The sequence below is a fragment of the Achroia grisella genome, unplaced genomic scaffold, assembly GCF_030625045.1.
Source record: "Achroia grisella isolate CSIRO2021 unplaced genomic scaffold, CSIRO_AGI_Agris_v1 utg146, whole genome shotgun sequence".
Taxonomy (NCBI): Eukaryota; Metazoa; Arthropoda; class Insecta; order Lepidoptera; family Pyralidae; genus Achroia; species Achroia grisella.
In genome coordinates, this window is record NW_026712636.1 from 3710447 (window position 1) to 3732576 (window position 22130).

The following is a 22130-nucleotide window of genomic DNA, read 5'->3' on the forward strand; positions in this document are numbered from 1 at the left end:
GCCTGTTTCTCATTCAATTATTATGTAATTTTTTTTCAAATGATCAAGTCTCTTGCTGAAGTTTCATGGCTTGATGTGATTCTCAATATTTATCTGAACTATATGTACCAGCTGTGTCCGCGGTTTCACTTGTATGACATTTACAGCCTTTGTGTTATTCTGATGTATTAGCTATATTACTGTAAAGTTTCATTAGTATCAGTTCAGTAGATTTTGCGTGGAAGAATAATAACATCCATCCATACTCACAAACTTTCGAGTTTATAATATTAGTAAGTTACTTAGAAATAATATATCGTTAAAACAGTGAAAGATTTTCACAAATCTGCTGATATTATATCTTTTTAAATTATAGCCTATGCCTATCCTATTCTGGTGTATTAGCAAAAACTACTGAACTGATTCTAATGAAACTTTACAGTAATACAACTGTATTACTGTAAAGTTAATTAATTATAAGTAGAAAATGTATTAGTTTGTATGCTGACCCACATATCTTAATACTTTAATATAATTTGTAATCATGCACGTTGGGTTTACAATAACATAGTACATAGAAAATGTAAAATAATTATAAGTTTCCTAATTGTGAACCTGTTTTTGATCCTAAATAAATAAATAAAAAAAAAAAAGTTTTATTGGAATCAGTTCAGTAGTTTTTTCATGGAAGAGTAACAAACATCCATCCATACTCACAAACTTTCGCGTTTATATTATTATAAGTTGCTCTAAGTGCGTAGCGATTTCTATGTTAATTATCGCATGCCTCTTACTTGATATAATTACTTTAATTATTTATATAAAAAACATCTATTAAAAAGTGCAACACACAAGTTTCTTGCTCATTAATCTTGTGATGAATCTGCATTCCCAATGTGTGGTAGAATCAAAATGTGACTATTCAAAAGTGCTTGTAATAAGTTTATTTGAATAAAGATTATTTCTATTTCTGAAATAATGTATCCTTAAGACAGTGAAAGATTTTCACACATCAGTCATAAATTCCGGTATTTAGAAAACAAAATTAGCTTTCCATTTTTTTTATATAAATATAGATAAATTATTTTACTTCGTATATCTACATTTACTGAAACTGCCCGTCAGTAACAGACCTATCATATAGACAGACAGTTTTGTTTGCCTTTGACGGTTTACATTTCATGTACAAAATTTCAGTTAACTAGTACACAAATATTTACAATCTGTCGGTACGTCAGTCGTTTATTTATATTGTAATCGGAACGTTTATGTTATGTATTCACAATACAATTTTCTTAAATATGTAATTAGTAGTGGTCGCTCAGTGGTCGAAATTCGAGAATAATTAATTTAACATTCAGTAATACTAAGCCAGTACAGTATACTAAAGACAAATAATATTAAAGACAAAGAAATTCAAATTTATACTCAAAAATATTTTTTTCTTTTTAACCGCTTATGAACGTAAATTTTTTTTATATAATCTTTTTTCCCTATACAGATTCAGAACTGGCAAGAAAGTCAGTTGAATTTCTTATTTAAGACATTTTATTTACAGTGTATATAATAATAATAATCTCAGGACAATTCACACAGAGCCATCTAGACCCAAGTTAAGCTAACTAGAGCTCACAAGCTATCAGTTATCTAGTACCCATAACACATTATGGGTACTAGATAACTGATACATATACATAGATATTTTTTTTTGTAAATACATACATATTGTACATAGAAAACACCCAGACCGATACAAACAATCATACTCATGAATACAAATGTTTGTGTCGTGCGAGGAATCGAACCCGCGACCATCGGATGTAAAGCGGTGTGCTAGACCGCTCGACCACCGAGGTCGTCACTCTGTATATTTATATAAACCATACCATACACGCTCGTCATTCAAGTAATCATTTAGCGAGTAACAGGCTTTGGTCAGTAAATATGATTTAATTAATGATTTAACGATATGTAATGAATTCGTGTGAAGCCGGACAGGTGGCTAGTTTATAATAAATTAATTAGTAAAATACATATATAATTCTTTAGTATATACATAAAATATATATATAGTCCACTCCTGGACATAGGCCTCTTTCAGTACTCCTATATTTCCAATAGTTCACTTTTTTATATTGATTGAGAGAACAATATATGATGTTACACAACATTGCAAGTCTTCAGTTTTTCATGTCTCGACCCCGTTACATTTAAATGCTAAACGTTTTCATAAACGAATATACGAGTACATAAGCGTTTGCGTTACGTGACGAAAATGAATTTTAGATGATTTTGAAAGACGCTCGAGAGATGAGCGAGAGCTAAGATGTTTTACAGAATATTAGAATGGATGGAAAAGTAACATCCCTATTTTTGTATTACATATTAAATCTGTCGTAGTTGTATTTTATATGTATACTAGCTACTCGCCCCGGCTTCGCACGGGTGTACTTTTCTTTATATATATAAACCTTCCTCTTGAATCACTCTATCTATTAAAAATAGTTTTAAAGACTTAAGCATACATAGGGACGGACAGACAGTGATAGCGACTTTGTTTTATACTATGTAATGATGATAGGTAAATAGAAAATAACTTGGATAAAGACTTGGAATACGAAGATGTATATTAGGAACGATTGACTTGAAGTATAAACAAGAATACCTATACAATAAACTATAAATTTAAAATAAATAACACAGAACTGATTAGCCAGTACAGTATACAACGAATTCCTTGCCTTGCCTTGCCCGGTGCAAACTATTGTGTTCATGAGAACACAAAAGTTTGCACCGGGCGAGGAATCGAACCCGCGACCATCGAAAGTAAAACTAAGGCCGCCCTTTATTGTAAATAAACGGGATTTTTAAAAAAAAGTAATTCAATTGAGTTCCTTCCAGTTCTTCCCAATTGGATCTATATACCGAACTGGACGGTAGGGAAAAAAATTATAATGTAAAAACTTGAAGTTCATAAGCGGCTAAAATGTCCTACATGAATAAATGATTTTTGGATTTGAATTTGAATTTATTTTTTATACTGAGGACCAAAAAAAGTTTAGTTATACGATAAAAAAGAATTTTATGTGTCAATTTAAATTACTTATTAATATATACATATATATGTATATGTAATTATAAAAAGGAATTCAGTTCAGTTTCTTGCCAATTCTTCTCAATTAAATCTATATACTGAACGAATAGGTTAATCAATATTAATACCAAAAACTTTATGTATATGACAGCTAAAATGTCCTATATATATAAATAACTTTTTGTTTCATTTGATTTGATTTATATATATCACAGTAATCGTAATACAGCAAATTCGAGTAGTGTTGACTTAATATTATCATTATGTTGCCCAGCATGCGTAAATTTGTTTAACTTTGTTTTCTGGTTGTTTGTTTATTTGTATTGTTTATACAATAATATTTTAGAACAGTGATAATATTCATTTAATTTTTTAAATAAATGTAGAAACATTTTTGTGTTCATTTTTGGTACGTCAGTTCCATCGCATATATATAAAATGAATAATAAATATATATTATTATTAGGATTCTCTAACGTTGTACAATTAATACAGCGCCATATATTCTCACGGTAAGCAGAGCATGTGTTATGGGTACTAGACAACTGATGTGAATACTTAGATATTTTTTTTGTATTCATAGTAAACACCCACACCGATACAAACAAACATATTCTGATTACAAATATTTGCACCGTTCGAGGATCGAACCCGCGACCATCAGAAGTAGAGGTGTGCTAAACCATTAGACCACCGGGGTTCTCAAAAAGTATAGTATGAAATAACACTCTACTTCTATGTAAATTATGTATGTATCCACAAAATAAAAATATCAACATTGTGTGAATTGTCCCGGGATATCTAGGTTCTCTCCTCCAAAGCAATGGTGAATTAGACAGGACCATAAAGCATAGAATTAACGCAGGATGGATGAAGTGGCGGCAGGTTACGGCAACGACGTGTGACTCGCGTGTTCCCCTTAAGCTTAAGGGGAAATTTTACAAGACCATGATCCGGCCTGCTGTGTTGTATGGATCAGAGTGCTGGCCCGTAAAGGCGACGGATGAAAGACGACTGCATGCAACTGAAATGAGAATGTTGAGGTGGATGTGTGGTGTGACAAGAATGGATAAGATAAAGAATGATACATTAGAGAAAGTATGAAAGTGGCATCGGTGTCAGAGAGGTTGAAGAGTAATCGTCTATCATGGTATGGACATGTAATGCGTAGGAACGAGGCTAATATTTTAAGAAAGGTGTTACATATGAATGTGGATGGTTATAAGGGCAGAGGAAGGCCGAAAAAAAGATGGATGGACTGTGTGAAAGATGATATGGTAAGAAAAGAAGTAAATAACGCGATGACTGCGAACAGGGATGAATGGAAACGAAAAACATATTACGCCGACCCCAAATAAATGGGATAAGGAAGAAGCAGATGATGATGAGGGGTTGACAGTATTTTTTTTTGTTTTCATCTTGCAATGAACAGATGTGGTAAAAGTTTCGTCGCGGGTAGAGTTATTCCCACCAGAATCATCTCTTTATTGGTCCTGTTTAGTCATCGCGTTCCAGTAACCAAATAAATAATATTTAAATATTTGTTGCTACTAATATGTGTACTCGTGCATAAATATTTCACGGAGATGACAACTACTCCCAAATCCACTTACCTGCTGTGAATAATAGACGCAAACGATCTATTATATATAACATACACAAGATTATCCAATGTGCGGTGTCCACAAATTCAGTATAATTTAATGAGACATCACTTTATAGAATTACGAACTGGCGATTTTTGGGGGAAAGGGAGGTAGTCTGGATAAATAACCTTATAGGTAGCAATGTGTCAGGTGGCGTCCGATCTCGCTGTTTTAAACGTGGGGTCGGTCGCCACATGCGTGGGATGGCAGGGGGAATCCATAGTGGACATCTCCCTTGCCACTCCATCCATCGCACGCCGGGTGCAGAGGTGGCAGGTGATGGACGAGGTGGAGACCCTGTCGGATCATCGTTATATCAGGTTCGACATTCTCCCCCCGTCCGGAGCTCCGCACCCGGAGCACCCAGAGAGAAACGCTCCGACGTTCCCCAAATGAATAATAGACGCAAACGATCTATTATATATAACATACACAAGATTATCCGATTATCTTAAGAGAAAGATTAACTTCACCTAATGCGGTGTCCACAAATTCAGTATAATTTAATGAGACATCACTTTATAGAATTACGAATTTGGGGGGAAGGGATTGTTAGTAATGTGGACTGTTGACCTCATCGCTAGCAATGTACCATGTCAGGTTGACCTCCACGCGGTTCTCCCTGGAAACCATCATGATAAATTCTTGGTGAATATGTCACGATGGGCTAACTGACCTGACCTCATGCTCATCTTATCATCCTCCACTGGTGCCCCGCCAGCGTAAACCGTTAGCGCAGGCGGGTGCACCATGCCAATAGCATCCATAAAAAAAAACTGACGATTTTTGGGGGAAAGGGAGGTAGTCTGGATAAATAACCTTAGGTAGCAATGTGTCAGGTTGGTTTCCACGCGGTTCCTTCTAGAAGCCGTCATGTTAAATTCCTGGTGAATTTAACTAACTTTGGCTAACTGATCTGACCTCATATTAATCTTATCATACTCCACTATTATAGCCATATCAGCATATACTATTATCGCAACGAACCCATTATCATCCCGTAAAAAAGTGACTGTTTTTTTTAATGGATGTAAATGGGGCGTGGGGTGAGGGGTGTTCCCTCTGAGCTAACAGTTTACGCTGGCTGGGCACCAGTAGAGAATAATAATACTCATGCTCATCCTAAATTTAATGAAACTTTTTTTAAAATCTTTCATTTACAAAATGTATTATTTTTAGTATTACCTTAGTGTCAAATTACATTAAGATCTGTTCAGCCGTTTAGCAGTAAAAAAGTTCATATAGATACACTGTGATTAGACCTAAATAATCTTTAAATATCCTGTTATGTTATAATAGTTGGTAATCATAACGGTACAAACATATCCCGAATGTTTTGATCTTGGAGTGAATATATACATTTACATGAAATATTACAATGGTAAATGTATGCAAAATAAGCTCACAGTCACTCAGAGGGCAATGGAGAGGGCTATGCTCGGAGTTTGACTGCGTGATCGAATCAGAAATGAGCAGATCCGCAGAAGAACCAGAGTAACCGACATAGTCCGAAGAATTGCGACACTAAAGTGGCAATGGGCAGGGCACATAGCTCGTAGGACAGATGGCCGTTGGGGCAATAAAGTCCTCGAGTGGCGACCACGGACCGGAAGACGCAGCGTGGGAAGGCCTCCAGCAAGGTGGTCCGACGATCTGGTCAAAATCACTGGAAGGGATTGGATGCGAGCAGCGCAGGACCGATCGTGGAGATCTTTGGGGGAGGTCTATGTCCATCAGTAGACGTCTTCTGGGCTGCGATGATGAAATGTATGCAAATATATAACGTGTATTTATTGGGATTATTTATTTTAATTTATTATAGATTCAAATAAGTATATTTGATAATTATTAAATTTAAATTAGGAATCAACAGTCAATCAGAAATTTATTCCAAACTAGTGACCCGCCCCGGCATCGCGCGGTTGCATTGCTGATACTATGAGATAGACATATACCATCACGGACCTTTTTAAGGTGTACAATACTGTAGTACATTATATATCTTGTGGGCTTCAGCCAGCGTTTGCAATGTAAGCACAAAAAATGTGTTTATTTACGACATCACCTAGAAACCTCTAAATTTATCAGTGTTTCTCTACAATATAATGCATGTATTATACATATAAACCTTCCTCTTGAAACATACTATCTATTAAAGAAACCGCTTCAAAATCCGTCGCGTAGTTTTAAAGATTTAAGCGTACATAGGGACGGACAGACAGCGACAGCGACTTTGTTTTATACTATGTAGTGATATGAAATTAAATAAAACTCATAGAAAATTTATAGAAAGTAACAATCACCTAATGGGCGAAATTCGAACATAATTTAAATATATTTAATTAGTGAATATATTATGGTTATGATTGACATTCAGTAAAACTATAGACAAATAAAAAACAAAAATAATATTAATATATTCTCAATTTGACCCAAACCACAAACTAATACTATAGACAGGTGTTTCCCTAAGTGGTCTATATCGACCTCCAAGGGTCTATGACAAACTGCAAGGGGTCTATGATTGTTGTTTTTACTTTATGTTTTTAACACTAAACTTTACTACAGTTAGAAATTTACAAAAAAATATTACCAGGTAAGAATGGGGGGTCTAAGACTAGGGTGTCTACCCAAAACCGAAAAATATGGCATGGGGTCTACCACACAAAATAGTTTGGGAACCTCTAATCAAACGACAAAGTAATCTATTCTCAATTTGACCACAGACTTTAACAATAAACTAAACAGTATATATGTGTTTGCGTTATGGACTTAATATATTTTTATGTATATTTAAAAAAATATTAGTATTCTGCATTCCATAACCATATAAACTATATATGTGCGAAATTGCATTTTCCTCCATCCGCACAATTTTCATAAAAATGGGTGCAAAGTATTTGCTTCAAGTATTCATGTATAGAATATATTAAGTTTCAAATTTCATTAAATATATTTCTATTGCATTCGCATTGTTTCGGTTGCATGTAAAAATAACATTATTTATGAATCTGATTGAAGTAAGTACCTAGAACCATTAACAAACCTTCGGTTAGTGGTACGAGACGTCCGGCCAATATTTCATTTCGTTACCTGTTATACTATACCAGTTACACGTTCCCGCGGGAATTTATGGAAAATATCTCCTTACTCACATATTCTCATATTCGAAATAGAAATAATTTTTATTCAGATAAACTTAATATAAGCACTTTTGAATAGTCAAGTTTTTTTATTCTACCGCTTATTCGGAATGCAGAGTCATCACAAGAAGAATGATAAAAAACTTGTATGTTGCTCTTTTAAATAAATATTGATTTATATATATTTAATTAACAACAAGGATTAGGCATGCGACAATCAACATAGAATAAACAATGAACTTGAGTTACTTGTCATTATATATAATATTATACATAATAATTATTTATATACGAAAAAAAAATACAATTATACATATAAGCAAATATATACATACATATAAAATGTATACTGTGAACGAAGGACTGTATATATATATGAGGCTGGTAGATATAATTATGCAAACACGGGTTTTTAAGAAGCAATATATAATATTACTAGCTGTTCTGGCAAAAGTTGTTTTAACTTAAAATAAAAAAAAATATTAGGGGTGGACTACCCCTAACATTTAGGGGGATGAAAAATATATGTTGGCCGATTCTCAGACCTACTCAATACGCTCACAAAATTTCATGAGAATCGGTCAAGCCGTTTCGGAGGAGTATGGGAACGAAAACTGTGACACGAGAATTTTATATATAAGATGTATAAAAGTAAAACAGCAGAGCAAGAATGTCAACATATATTTTTCTATATAAAAATAATAGGTGAAAAACAGAAATAATATCTAAAGAGGTGCGTCATGCACATATACCAAATAGTCTAACAGTCACAGAAATAAAAAGAGTATAATAGAAAAAAAAAGAAAAAAAATGAGAGAAGAGAAAAATTATAAGTTCTGATAATATTCCCATACTTTACGTCTATAATATAAAAATTTTGAAAATTATGCATTTATATTTTTTTTAATAAGAAACCAACTTAATCCTAGAGACAGTTATGTTGTACCTATTACATTTAAATCAAATATGCTAAGCGAAATGTGAGTGAAATGTGTTCCGTTAACAATTTTTATAACAGAACTAACAATAATTCCTCTGAGTATTTAATATATATATATATATATATATATTATTTATTGCACTTTTAAATGCAGTAGTAAACTTAAATATATACAGAGTGACCAAAGGTGGACTTATCTCTAAAAGAGATCTCTACCAGTCAACTCAACAGTGAGGCATCGCTATTAGTGCGTGGGTAACACATGTGCAATTAATAAAATTATGTTGAAATTTCCAAAAGTTGAGAAAAAAATTATGTATTTTGTAAAGATCTATATCATTACATAGTATAAAATAAAGTCGCTGTCGCTGTCTGTCCGTCCCTATATATGCCTAAATCTTTAAAACTACGCAACGGATTTTGAAACGGATTTTTTTTAATAGATAGAGTGATTCTAGAGAATGGTTTATATATATTACATGTAAACCCGGACGAAGCCGGGGTCGAGTAGTTAGTGTTATATATAAAATTCTCGTGTCCCCATGTTACCATACTCCTCCGAAATGGTTTCACAGATTTTTAAGAAATTTTATACGCATATTCAGTAGATATGAGAAACAGCTATCTATTTTTCATACTCCTAAGAGATAAGGGGTGGACAACCCTTATCTCTTAGGAGTTGCATTTATTTTTTATTTTTCGGTCTAATTTTTTTATAATTTATTTTTTTATAATGTGACATTAAATTTTCACTCTTCTATCACCAACCTTTATTTTTTAATAGCAACATTAATTTATAGGACAAAACCACGTTTGCTGAGTCAGTTAGTATATATATACATATATACAATCTGTACCCGCGTTTTTAACCACGTGAAATTTATTGCCTATGTATTATTCTGATGCATAAGCTATATTATTGTAAAGTATCAACAAAATCCGTTCAGTAGTTTCTGAGTGAGAGTAACAAACATCCATCCGTACTCACAAACTTTCGTGTTTATAATATTAATAAGATATATAATAGAAAATTCTTGCGGTTACTTTTCTGTATATCTTCTTAGCGATGTTATTTCAAAGCCTCAGGGAGTTAAAAATCAATATTACCCACAATACAGTATTTAACTTGAGAATAGCTCAGAAATCACTATTAATTAATAGATTTCATATATACTCATTAATTTTTTTAATTTTTTTTTATAATTCATTAATGATGTGCTTCATCATACGAATTCCGAAACCGTGAACGATGTATCTTTATAGAGAAGCCTTGGGCGACTTCAGGCATTTTCACGCGTACCTACGTCATTGGTTTGAGTGAGCGAGCGAGCGAGACGGCAATAAAGGAAGGCAGAGTATGAAAAAGAGGAACATAGAAGCCTTGCCATAGATTAAGTTAGTCGCTGTATGTGTCTTAATAACGATTGTCTCAGAGAGGTAATTGACGTTGTCTTTCCACGCGTAGTAGGTACCTACTTATCTGATAAATAAGTAGTTTATTATTTTATTTTGTGAGATATACATAGTTTACATATATTAATACGTATATATTTATTTATTTATATACACAGAAGTGGGGAAAGAATTAATTACAAAAAACTTTACGTTCATAAGAAGCTAATATGTCCAACACGTATAATTGATACATGATAATGAATATGTGAATTAGAAAATTTAAATTTGTTCTAATAAAAACTGTTACAAATATTTTTAACTTTCGTGTTTAATATACATTATTTAAATTATTAACCGGGTCTTAACACGAATAATTTTATGGCAAATAAAGATATTTTTTATTTTATCAAAGGTAATTTATTTACCATAAAATTATTCGTGTTAAGACCCGGTTAATAATTTAAATAATGTAACAAATTTACTTATTTCATAAACTTAGTATAACGTTTTAGTTAGATAATTTTTTTTAGTATATAATGATAATAAACATTGCTACCCAGTTTACGCTCATAATATGATTTTGGTTAATATTAGTCACGTTTATAATATTAGTAAGAAAGATACTTTGATAAAGTAGTACTATATTTAACAAATAAAATAACAGTTTACAGTAAATTTTTAGCACACACTGTATTATATAAAATAGTAAAATTTATACTTTAATAAAGTATACTGTAAAATATTTTACAATCTGTTATAGTAGTACTGTATTTAAAAAGTAAAGTTACAATTAAAAGTTTAGTAAATTATTGACACAGAAATAAAATACACAGTCTGAATTTACTTACTTTATTGAATAAACTAACAGCTTACAAATAAAACATTCGGTAACATATTCTGAACATACAGTATCCAATTTAACGCATACTATATTTGTTAATAACAGTATCAGCTGATAAATAAAAAAATGTTACTCTATCATAGAATACTGCATGCAATAAGCTAACAGCTTACAAATAAAACATTTGGTAGCATATTCTTAACATACAGTATCAAATTTAACGCAGACTATATTTGTTAATAACAGTATCAGCTGATAAATAAAAAAAATGTTACAATATTAAAGAATACTGCATTCAATAAGCTAACAGCTTACAAATAAAATATTTGGTAACATATTCTTAACATACTGTATCCAATTTAACGCAGACTATATTTGTAATTAACAGTATCAGCTGATAAATAAAAAAATGTTGCAATATTAAAGAATACTGCATTCAATAAGCTAACAGCTTACAAATAAAACATTTGGTAACATATCCTTAACATACTGTATCCAATTTAACGCATACTATATTTGTTATTAACAGTATCAGCTGATAAATAAAAAAAATGTTACAGTATCATAGAATACTGCATGCAATAAGCTAACAGCTTACAAATAAAACATTTGGTAACATATCCTCAACATACTGTATTAAATAAATACAGTAACAACTCACAAATAAAACATTTGTAATTTTTTTAACGCACGCAGTATTTAATAAACACTTCGACAGCATACAAATGGGAAATTTGGTAAATTCCCAATCGACACTGTAATTTATTAGCAGAGTAATCTGTCTACCGATTTTTCCCCGTTTCAAAATCTTTGACAGAAACGTAGAGTCGTGCCCAGTTCGCTTCTGAGCGTCGGCGGTCGCTATCGTCGTTGTTTTGTGTTCAACTGAAATTCAGTCGCGTTTTAGTTTGTGTATATACACTGTGTGTGATAAATATTGGATCATTGTACTTTAGATGGTGAGTTGTATTTAACATATACACTTAAGTATACGATGAGAGCATCAAGATGTAACTACATATCCGTATTGTAAAGGTCTGTATAACTTAAGTCTGTAGGTTTTTTAAGACTTGTATTATGAAGAGGAAAAATGACATAGTTTCTAATGGATTCACTCAAGAAATCATTAGTCTATATTAAACATTCTTTCATCTATAGAATTATCAGCGAGTAATTTTTTTAAGACCTGTTTTTTTTAATTATAATCCCTATTGTATTTAGACGTGTTAGAATACGGGCGGGTCTGTAGTATCGAATATGATCGTTAGTTAAGGATTTTATATACTTTAGAGATTACTAACTACTCGCCCAGGCTTCGCCCGGGTGTACATATATTATACATATAAACCTTCGTCTAGAATCACACTATCTATTAAAAATAACCGCTTCAAAATCCGTTGCGTAGTTTTAAAGATTTAAGCATACATAGGGACGGACAGACAGCGACAGCGACTTTGTTTTATACTATGTAATGAAGATAAGAATAGTAGGAAGTAAAATAGTAGACCTGTATTTATTTTAATTACAATATTTTTAGAATTGGACGTGTTCGAAGACGGGCGGATCTTTAGTATCCAATACTAGCCGTGCTCGCGGTTTCACTCGCGATAAATTTCAATAAAAAATATAGCCTATCTGTTATTCTGATATATAAGCTATATTACTGTATAGTTTCATCAAAATCCGTTCAGTACTTTTTGCGTGAAAGAGTAACAAACATCTATACTTACAAACTTTCGCATTTATAATATTAATAAGATGTTCACGAGTTAGGGATATTGTAGTGAATAAGATAACAGTAGTAGCAAATAAATAGGTATTAAGTAATCATTATGAGATCATAACCGTGTAAGTTAACCCTGAGGATATTTAATCAATAGAACAGATAATAATTTATTCAAATAAACTTACATTGAAGCACTTTTGAATAGTCATCACATTTTTTTTAATTTACCGCTCAATTTTTAATGTACCAAAAAATACTGAACGGATTTTGATGAAACTTTACAATAATATGGCTATGTTACATAGGCTATAATTTAATAAGATATTATGTGAATGAGAGAAATATAACGTTAAATGTTAAGTAAGTTTAATGCAGACGATGTTGCGCGGGCCAGCTAGTATTTCATATGTATATGATACATATGTTTGATTTATTTTTGAATAATAATGGTCTTAGGGCTTCAATGAAATCGTCATGTCCTTAATGTATATAAAAAATAGGTCCACATAAAAATATGTTGTTCATCATTCAATATATTAGTAATAATAACAATAATAATAATCGAGCTATACTTACAGATTAGACTATTCATTACAATAGACCAGACATAGTACTACTAGATAAAATAAATAAAAAAACTTACTTGATAGACATTGCAGTTCCTAATACACACAACCTCCACAAAACAATTGCTGAAAAAAAATTATGCAAAGGAGTAATAAAAATCTGGAAACAGGAAGGAGTTTATATAATACCGATAATTCTCTCATCCACAGGTATCATGCCTAATCACTTACATCATAGTCTCAAACAATAAAATTTAGAAAAATCACTCTACACCACCCTTCTAAAGGCCGCCATTTTGAATACCTGTAGAATTGTACGAAAATTTCTGAAAATAGACGTAAATGACAAAACACCTATCACCAAAGTTAAAAGGTTCACAATATATACACATACACGCGAATATATTCACACACACACACACACTGCAGTTACTTGGTTTTGGCCCGTAAGTGTGGTACCACAAAGCGTAAAACTCCACCAAAAACGGCACTGAACATTGACCCTACGTGTGCTGCCACTGGTAACCGCGACGATGATGGCTTCGTCGTGGTACAAAAGAAGAGGCGCACAAACAGGGTCAATAGGAATCATTGTGGCACTGCACTCACTGGGCCCAACTTTCGACGACACGACAATGTACCTGTCCCGTCTACATTACGCCACTAAGGAGCAGGACATTGTCGATTATATTCGTACCAACAGTAACCTGACATTGAGGGTAACACAGCTGAAGTCGAGTCACAACGCGAGTTTCAAAGCGTTTGTGGCCCTGGTCCCCACCGACTTGCTGCCCACCTTCATGAAAGAGGACTACTGGCCGAAAGGTGTGGTGTATCGGCGCTACCGTGACAGATTGCCGTCTTCAGTGCCGTGATTATACAGACAATATCGTTGTATTGGTTTTTAAATATTATATTATATGTATGTTAGTCTATAAGGTATTTATAATATGGGCCTAGTTGCCTGAAATAAATAAATAAATAAAAAGGATGAGAAAGTGAAATACACATTATTAATAATAATACACCATGACATTCACACAGCGCCATCTAGTGTCAAGCTAAGCAGAGCTCGTGTTATAAGTACTAAACTATTAATAGACATACATAAATATTTTTTTATGTAAATGCATAAATAATATAACATAGAAAACACGAAAACCAATACAGATAAATCACACAAATCATATCCAATACAAATGCTTGTACCGTGCGAGGAATCGAACCAGGGATCATAAGAGATAAGGCGGTATCCTCAACCGCTAGACCACCGACCCCGTCAATATATGCATATACATATGTTTACGTAAAATAGCAATCGTTAATAAGAGAAATTTTTTCACGCATGCATCATTAACTATTCAAAATTATGATTAATTTATGCAAATATAATACTATTTTTTTAAATATAACTCTTTGTAACCTCCGTATATGCAATAAATAAATAATCCTGAACAATTAACACAGCGCCATCTAGTTCCACGGTAAGCAGAGCTTGTGTTATGAGTACTAGACAACTGATATATATACTTAGATAATTTTTGTAAATAAATACATAATATACATAGAAAATACCTAGGCCGATACAAACAATCATATATATGAATACAAATGTTTGTGCCGTGCGAGGAATTGAACCCGCGACTATCGGAAAAAGAACGGTGTCCTATACCGCTAGATCACCGAGGCCGTCGATGTCATTAAGTTTATACATATATTCACCTTATTTAATATTTTGACAGCGTGATAATAGACTCAAGACTATATTTCGACAGTCTCTGTGGTCTAGCGCCACCTTACTTCCGATGGTCGCTGGTTCGATAAAGAAGAGAAAATAGCAAAAATTTCTTGAATAGCAAACAGATGGCAGATTTAGGTGGGACAGAATATCTTAATCTTAATAATATTATAAAAGCGAAGTTTGTAAGGATGAATGTTTGTTACTCTTTCACGCAAAAACTACTGAAGAAGAAAAGAAAAGAAGAAGAAGAAGAAGAAAAACATTTATTGTCAACCATTATTACATATACACATTTGACAATTGTACACTTTACACACACATATATATATATATATATATATACATACACATACTGAACGGTTATTGACGAAACTTTTCAGTAATATAGCTTATGCTTCAGAATAATATTGGATATATTTTATATTGAAATTTAACGCAAGTGAAACCGGGGGCACAGCTAGTATATTAATATGTAACCTAACGTACAATATATCTATTAATCGAATACACACTGAATATCTTATATATAAAATTCTCGTGTCACAGTTTTCGTTCCCATACTCCTCCGAAACGGCTTGACCGATTCTCATGAAATTTTGTGAGCGTATTGAGTAGGTCTGAGAATATGCCAACATCTATTTTTCATCCCCCTAAATTTTAGGGGTAGTCTACCCCTTTTTTTTTATTTTAAGGCAAAACAACGTTTGCCGGGAAAGCTAGTTATATTATAATATTATTTAAATTATATATTAAAGACATCATGAACACAGGAAGAAATAAAAAGCTGATATTTTCAGACATTTCACGTAATTTACATGCCTATATGGTAAATATTGCTGATCAATAATATTTCATGTAACATCATATTTCATCATCACAGTCCGGAAGACGTCCACTGCTGGACATAGGCCTCCCCCAAAGATCTCCATGACGATCGGTCCTGCGCTGCTCGCATCCAATGCCTTCCAGTGATCTTAACTCATCTTGGTCCACCTTGCTGGAGGCTTTCCCACGCTGCCTCTTATTTATATTTACTGTACCGATAGTTCGCAAATAAATTATTTCATTTCGTTCATATTCATCATTTCATTCATTTCGTAATTTCATTCACTTCAGTCATTTCATTTTATTTCATTTCATTAGTTTGAAAAGTGTTGTCATTTTATAACGTACACTTCGTTAAATAAAGAAACAGTCATAAAGACGCGACAGAATTTTTAATTATGTCAAATTATTGTAATTTATCATCGTCCAAGACTTCTTAATGAGGTGATGGAATGAAAAGGAAAATAATAGTAATACTATGTTATTAATTTATCTTTCTTGAGCTATGGCAGCTGAATTACAAGATACGGAGAGACGACAACTTAAATCTCAAGAATGGCTACAGGAATCAAGAAACCGATTTTATTGAAGATTTCTTATACTTTGACTGCTACCGTGGTGTAACGGTTTAATACACCGCTTTGTTTCCGATGGTAGCGAATTCGATTCCTCGCACGGTGCATACGTATTCATGAGTATGATTGTTTTTATCGGTCTGGGTTTTTCTATGTATATTACGTATGTATTTACAAAAAAATTTAAGTATTTATATCAGTTGTCTGACCCATACACACGCTCTGCTTACTCTGGGATCTCTACTCTGCATCAAGGGTTATTGTTTTCTTAATATTATTTATTTATTTTATACTTAGAGGAGAGACTAGAGAGCGAGGCGGTACTTCACTGCGAACCAGAGACTTCTCTTGTATAAGTCGCAAGTTCGGCCGCACATGGAGTACTGCTCTCATCTTTGGGCAGGAGCACCTGGATACCAGCTCGGTCCTTTTGACTCGGTTCAGAGACGTGCTATGAGAATTGTCGATGATTAGACTTCGCATCGCTTTGTGTGTTCTACCGAATATACAACGGACTGTGTTCTGATGAATTATTTGACATGATCCTTACGGCTACTTTTTACCATCGCACCGCTCGCCATCGACAGGGAATTCATCCCTACACGCTGGAACCTAAGTGGTCTCGGACAGTGCGGTTTCAGAGGAGCTTCCTCCCGCGTACACTTAGACTGTGGAATGTACTACCTGCCGAGGTTTTCTCGAGAGACTACAGCATGGGGTTTTTCAAGAAGGGTATATTAAGGTTTCTTAAGGGTCGGCAACGCGTATGTGACACCCCTGGTGTTTCAGGCGTCCATAGACCGTTTAGATGGGCCGTATGCTTGTTTGCCACCTAAGTGGTATAAAAAAAAAACAACTTTATGCACTGAACATTAAGAATTTATTTTATTTAATCATTACAAATCATACTTCTATTTTCTGTTATAATTAATAGTAGCTAATAAAATCAAATAGGTACGATATTTTGTATAGAACAGAATACAATGGGAAGTTAAATCTGATTTATGGCTGAAAGTAAAACATAATTAATGATCGGCTATTATTAACATAAAGCAAACGTATTATGAATAAAATATACATTATCTTCCCCTAGTCGTACTTAGGATTGGGAAATACGAATTTACAGATTCATCCACTGTCGTCGATAATGGTTTTGCTGAATATATTTTAGTTTTAAATAACATCTTTGAATGAATCGTTAGGTTTCTAAGTAATTGCTAATTTAAAGAAGCAACATCAAACTTGTTTATTTATCTTATTATACACATATATATTTATGAAAATATCATGTATGCCAGGAAGAATATAGACAATTTCAAAAGAGTTAGTGATTACACTAATAAAAGCTTACGTAACAATAACAAACTGATTTTACCTAAATATCGTTTAACTAAAGTTAGTAATTCGTTTTATACCAATTGCATAAGGTTTTACAACAAAATACCAGAGTCTGTTATAAATCTGCCTGAAAAATATTTAAACGTCATATAAAATACTTCCTTTGCAAAAAAGATTACTATAAAATTAAAGAATTCGTTAACGACAATAATGTTTTTATAGAAAAACTGAAAATCCATATTATTTGATTACACTAATAATGAGTGCGTAGCGATTTCTAGGTTGATTATCGCACGCCTCTTACTTGTTATACTGTAATTATTATATTAAAAAAACATTTATTTAAAAGAGCAACACACAAGTTTTTTGCTCATTCTTCTTGTGATGAATCTGCATTCCGAATGAGTGGTAGAATAAAAATATGACTATTCAAAAGTGCTTGTAATGAGTTTATTTGAATAAAGATTATTTGTAGTTCTATAGTATTATAAATGCGAAAGTTTGTAAGTAGGGGTGTCTGTTACACTTTCACGCAAAAACTACTGAACGCATTTTGATGAAATATTTCAGTAAGAGTCTTTACCTATTTATTTTATTATATATAGGCACAGATAGTAAAAAATCTAATATTTTTAACATATGCAGTTTTGTCGTTCTTACGGTTTAAGATATCGCTTTTCTTCCGACGGTCGCAGGTTCATTTCTGAAAACATTTGTATTCATGACTATGATTGTTTGTTGATCTGTGCGTTTTTTATCTATATTATCATATGTATGTACAGAACGTATTACGACGCCTAATATGTAGGGCCTGGGATGTGATTCTCGGAACCTACTACATGTGCAATCTACCTATTGCTCGCCTATTGTTTAACGCCCGAAAATTGTTTAACAATAAATTCACAGAAATTAAAAACAAATTGTGAAGCTGATTACCGCAATCTAGAGTAACATTATGAAGTGGCCAGTGTTAGTTTGTTTGTACTGGACCGATTTGAATTGTTTTTAACATTAGAATCATACATTATCTTGCCTCAATATATGCGTAGAATATTTTCGAAAACTTTAGAAACACGTATTAAAACTTAGATAATGTAACACAAAATGTAAAAAAGTCCTTATACCACGTACGCTGCGGAAATTGTAAGTTAACCCTGAGGATTTTTAATCAATAGAACAGATAATAATTTATTCAAATAAACTTACATTTAAGCACTTTTGAATAGTCATAACATTATTTTTTAATCTACCGCTCATTCGGAAAGCTGTCTCATCACAAGAAGAACGTGCAAGAAACTTGCGTGTTGCTCTTTTAAATAATTTCATTCTTACTTTACATTTTTAAGTTTAAGTGTGTGAATACGTTTGTATTCTAATTAGCACTAATTCAATTAAATACTCAAATAGAAAAAAGTCTTATTATCATTACATAGTATAAAACAATGTCGCTGTCGCTGTCTGTCCGTCCCTATGAATGCTTAAATCTTTAAAACTACGCAGCGGATTTTGAAGCAGTTTTAATAGATAGAGTTTATATATATAATGATTCAAGAGGAAAGTTTATATATATAATACAAGTACACCAATTTATGTATGTATGTGTATTATTATTATTATTATGTTTATTGTATATGAAGGTGTGCTGAAAAAGCCGGGCGACATATGTAGCTAGTTGACAATACAGCAATATATATATAATTACGTTTATTCACTACGGTTATTTATATTTTTAACCGGGTCCTAATACGAATAATTAAAAGCTTTATATGTTTGTATTTAAATTTAAAATTATTGAAATTTTAGTGAAATACTTTTGAAAGTACAATGCTGGACATCGTAGACTGAATTGTTTGTACATTTTTATAGAATCGTCACTTTTATATCTTAAGAATTTTTCCTTATGTCAACGTGTAAATTCTATCATTTTAATATATTTTATGTACTGTCGAATTTTCTTATTTCCAATAAACACTCGTGCGAAGCCGGGGCCGCCAGTTGTTTATAGATTGTAAAGAAACATCTGCTGTAAATTATTATTAAAATATAAATATACTTCATGTAATATATCGTATTAGCTGAACGCCTTCTTTTCAATGTTAGCCGACGTGGAAAATTGAAATTCTGTGTGAAGTTTTCCATACCACAAACGCATATTCAGAGATAAACAAGGTAAGTATCTCGATAATTGCCTACTCTGTGGGGAAGAGGATTGTTACTAATGTGGTTTTTTTATGTATGATAATGGAATGGTGCACCCGTCTGCGCTAACGATTTACGCTGGCGGGGCACCAGTGGTGGATGATAAGATGAGCATGAGGTCAGGTCAGTTAGCCCATCGTGCAAATTCACCAAGAATTTATCACAATGGTTTCCAGGGGAAACCGCGTGGAGGTCAACCTGATATGGTACATTGCTAGCTCTATAAGTCCACATTACTAACAGTCACCTTTCCCCTCAGTAATGTGGACTAATAACCCCATTGCTAGCAATATGCCCTTTCAGTTTGATCTCCACGTGTACCTGGTAACCATTTTGGTAAATTGCCATTTAGCATTTTATCACCTTCCAATGGCGCAGTGTTAAACATTAAGATAAATTCATGGTGAATTTGTCACGATGGGCTAACTGACCAGACCTTGTGCTCATCTTCTCATACTCCATTGGTTCCTCGCCAGCGTAAACCGTTAGCGTAGGAGGGTGCACCATTTCATTATTATCTATAAGAATATATGTATAAATAATATGACAATTCACACAGCGCCATCTAAACCCAAATTAAGCTAGCTACAGCTTCTATTATGGGTAGTAGATAACTGATACAAATACATAGATATTTTTTTCTTCGTATATATAAAACATACATACATAGAAAACCGATTGAAAAATCATGAATATAACTGTTTGTGCCGTGCGAGGAATCGAACCCGCGACCATCGGAAGAAAAACGTCCTATACCGCTAGACCACCGAAGCCGTCAATATGTATTTGCAACATCTATACACTTTTATATAACCATCCATTACTATAGACGCGGAGTTTCAAGCAAAATGGAGGTACTTTGCCTATAAAATGTTCCTTACCAACGTTACATGCATAAAATATGAATTCCAGATGTTAACCATTTAAGTTTGCTATGCACGAACAACATTTCGGCGCAAGCAGACTCTAAATCTGGGAAACTCAAAGATGTTTTTAAATCTAAGATCCAATGATTCAATGTTTGCAACATTGGACGTTAACTATCGAAAGGGTCAACAAGTTACAAGTCACCCAAAGAGCAATGAATTTAAAAGAGCAACACACAAATTTCTTGCTTGTTCTTCTTGTGATGAGACAGCATTCCGAATGAGCGGTAGATAAAAAAAAATGTTATGACTATTCAAATGTGCTTAAATAAAGTTTATTTGAATAAATGACTTTCTATTCTATTCTAATGGAGCGATCTATGCTCGGTATCACCCCGCGAGACTGACTGCGAACACTGACATCAGAAGGCACACTAGAGTTACCGACATCATAAAAAGAATCGCGCAGCGAAAGTGACGTTGGGCTGGTCATCTATGTCGTAGCTAAGTCCACAGATGGACATACATATCCTTAATGTGTCGACCTAGGATGTGAAGCAGAAATGTAGGCAGACCAACTGCCAGATGGTCTGAGGACATCAGGAATCAGACAGAACGAAGTGGAGAATTATGCAAGAGACTTACGTCCAGCAGTGGACTAATATATGCTGAAAGAGAAGAGAAGAGAAGACTCTATCTCAATCTCAATCCCCTTCTCCGCTATAGGCGACGGTTACCACTTGCCATTAGGCGTACTCACAGCTTGTTTCCAATTTCAGTAATTAAAATCAAATGTTCTGATTTACATATATAATAATATAATTGAAAATATGAAATTGATTATAGATAGTCGGTTATAATCATTTACAAGACAATGTAGTAACAAAAATTCAATAATTTTTTTTATATTTCTCCTTAGTTCCTTGTGAAAATGGTTCATCAACAATCTATCTAGTTTTTGGTTTGAAATACCTAAGAAATACCTAAAATAAATACCTAATCCTGTATAAAATATGAATAACTGTAAAACTTAATACATCAAAGTTATTATAATAAATCATTTATTCAAATAAACTTAATTTAACCACTTTTGAATAGTCATAGTTATCATTCTTTTAATCTACCGCTCATTCGGAAAGCTGTCTCATCACAAGAAGAATGAGCGAGAAACTTGCGTATTGCTATTTTAAATAAATGTTCTTATTATAAATATATTACAATTGAAATTTAATAATCTACAAAGGATTCCAGACGGT

General features: G+C 32.9%; 1 protein-coding gene across 3 annotated transcripts in view; it reads left to right on the forward strand.

Annotated features, from left to right (window-relative positions):
• Nucleotides 1-22130, forward strand: part of LOC131855595 (neuroglobin-like) — a 100403-nt gene that overhangs the window by 5500 nt on the left and 72773 nt on the right. Inside the window, exon 1 of one of the 3 annotated variants that reach the window (XM_059206877.1) lies at nt 11851-11997. The exons of 1 other annotated variant lie outside the window; for it this stretch is intronic. The gene's annotated coding sequence lies outside the window, so the exon portion shown is untranslated. One more of the 3 variants, XM_059206879.1, reaches the window with a different exon arrangement.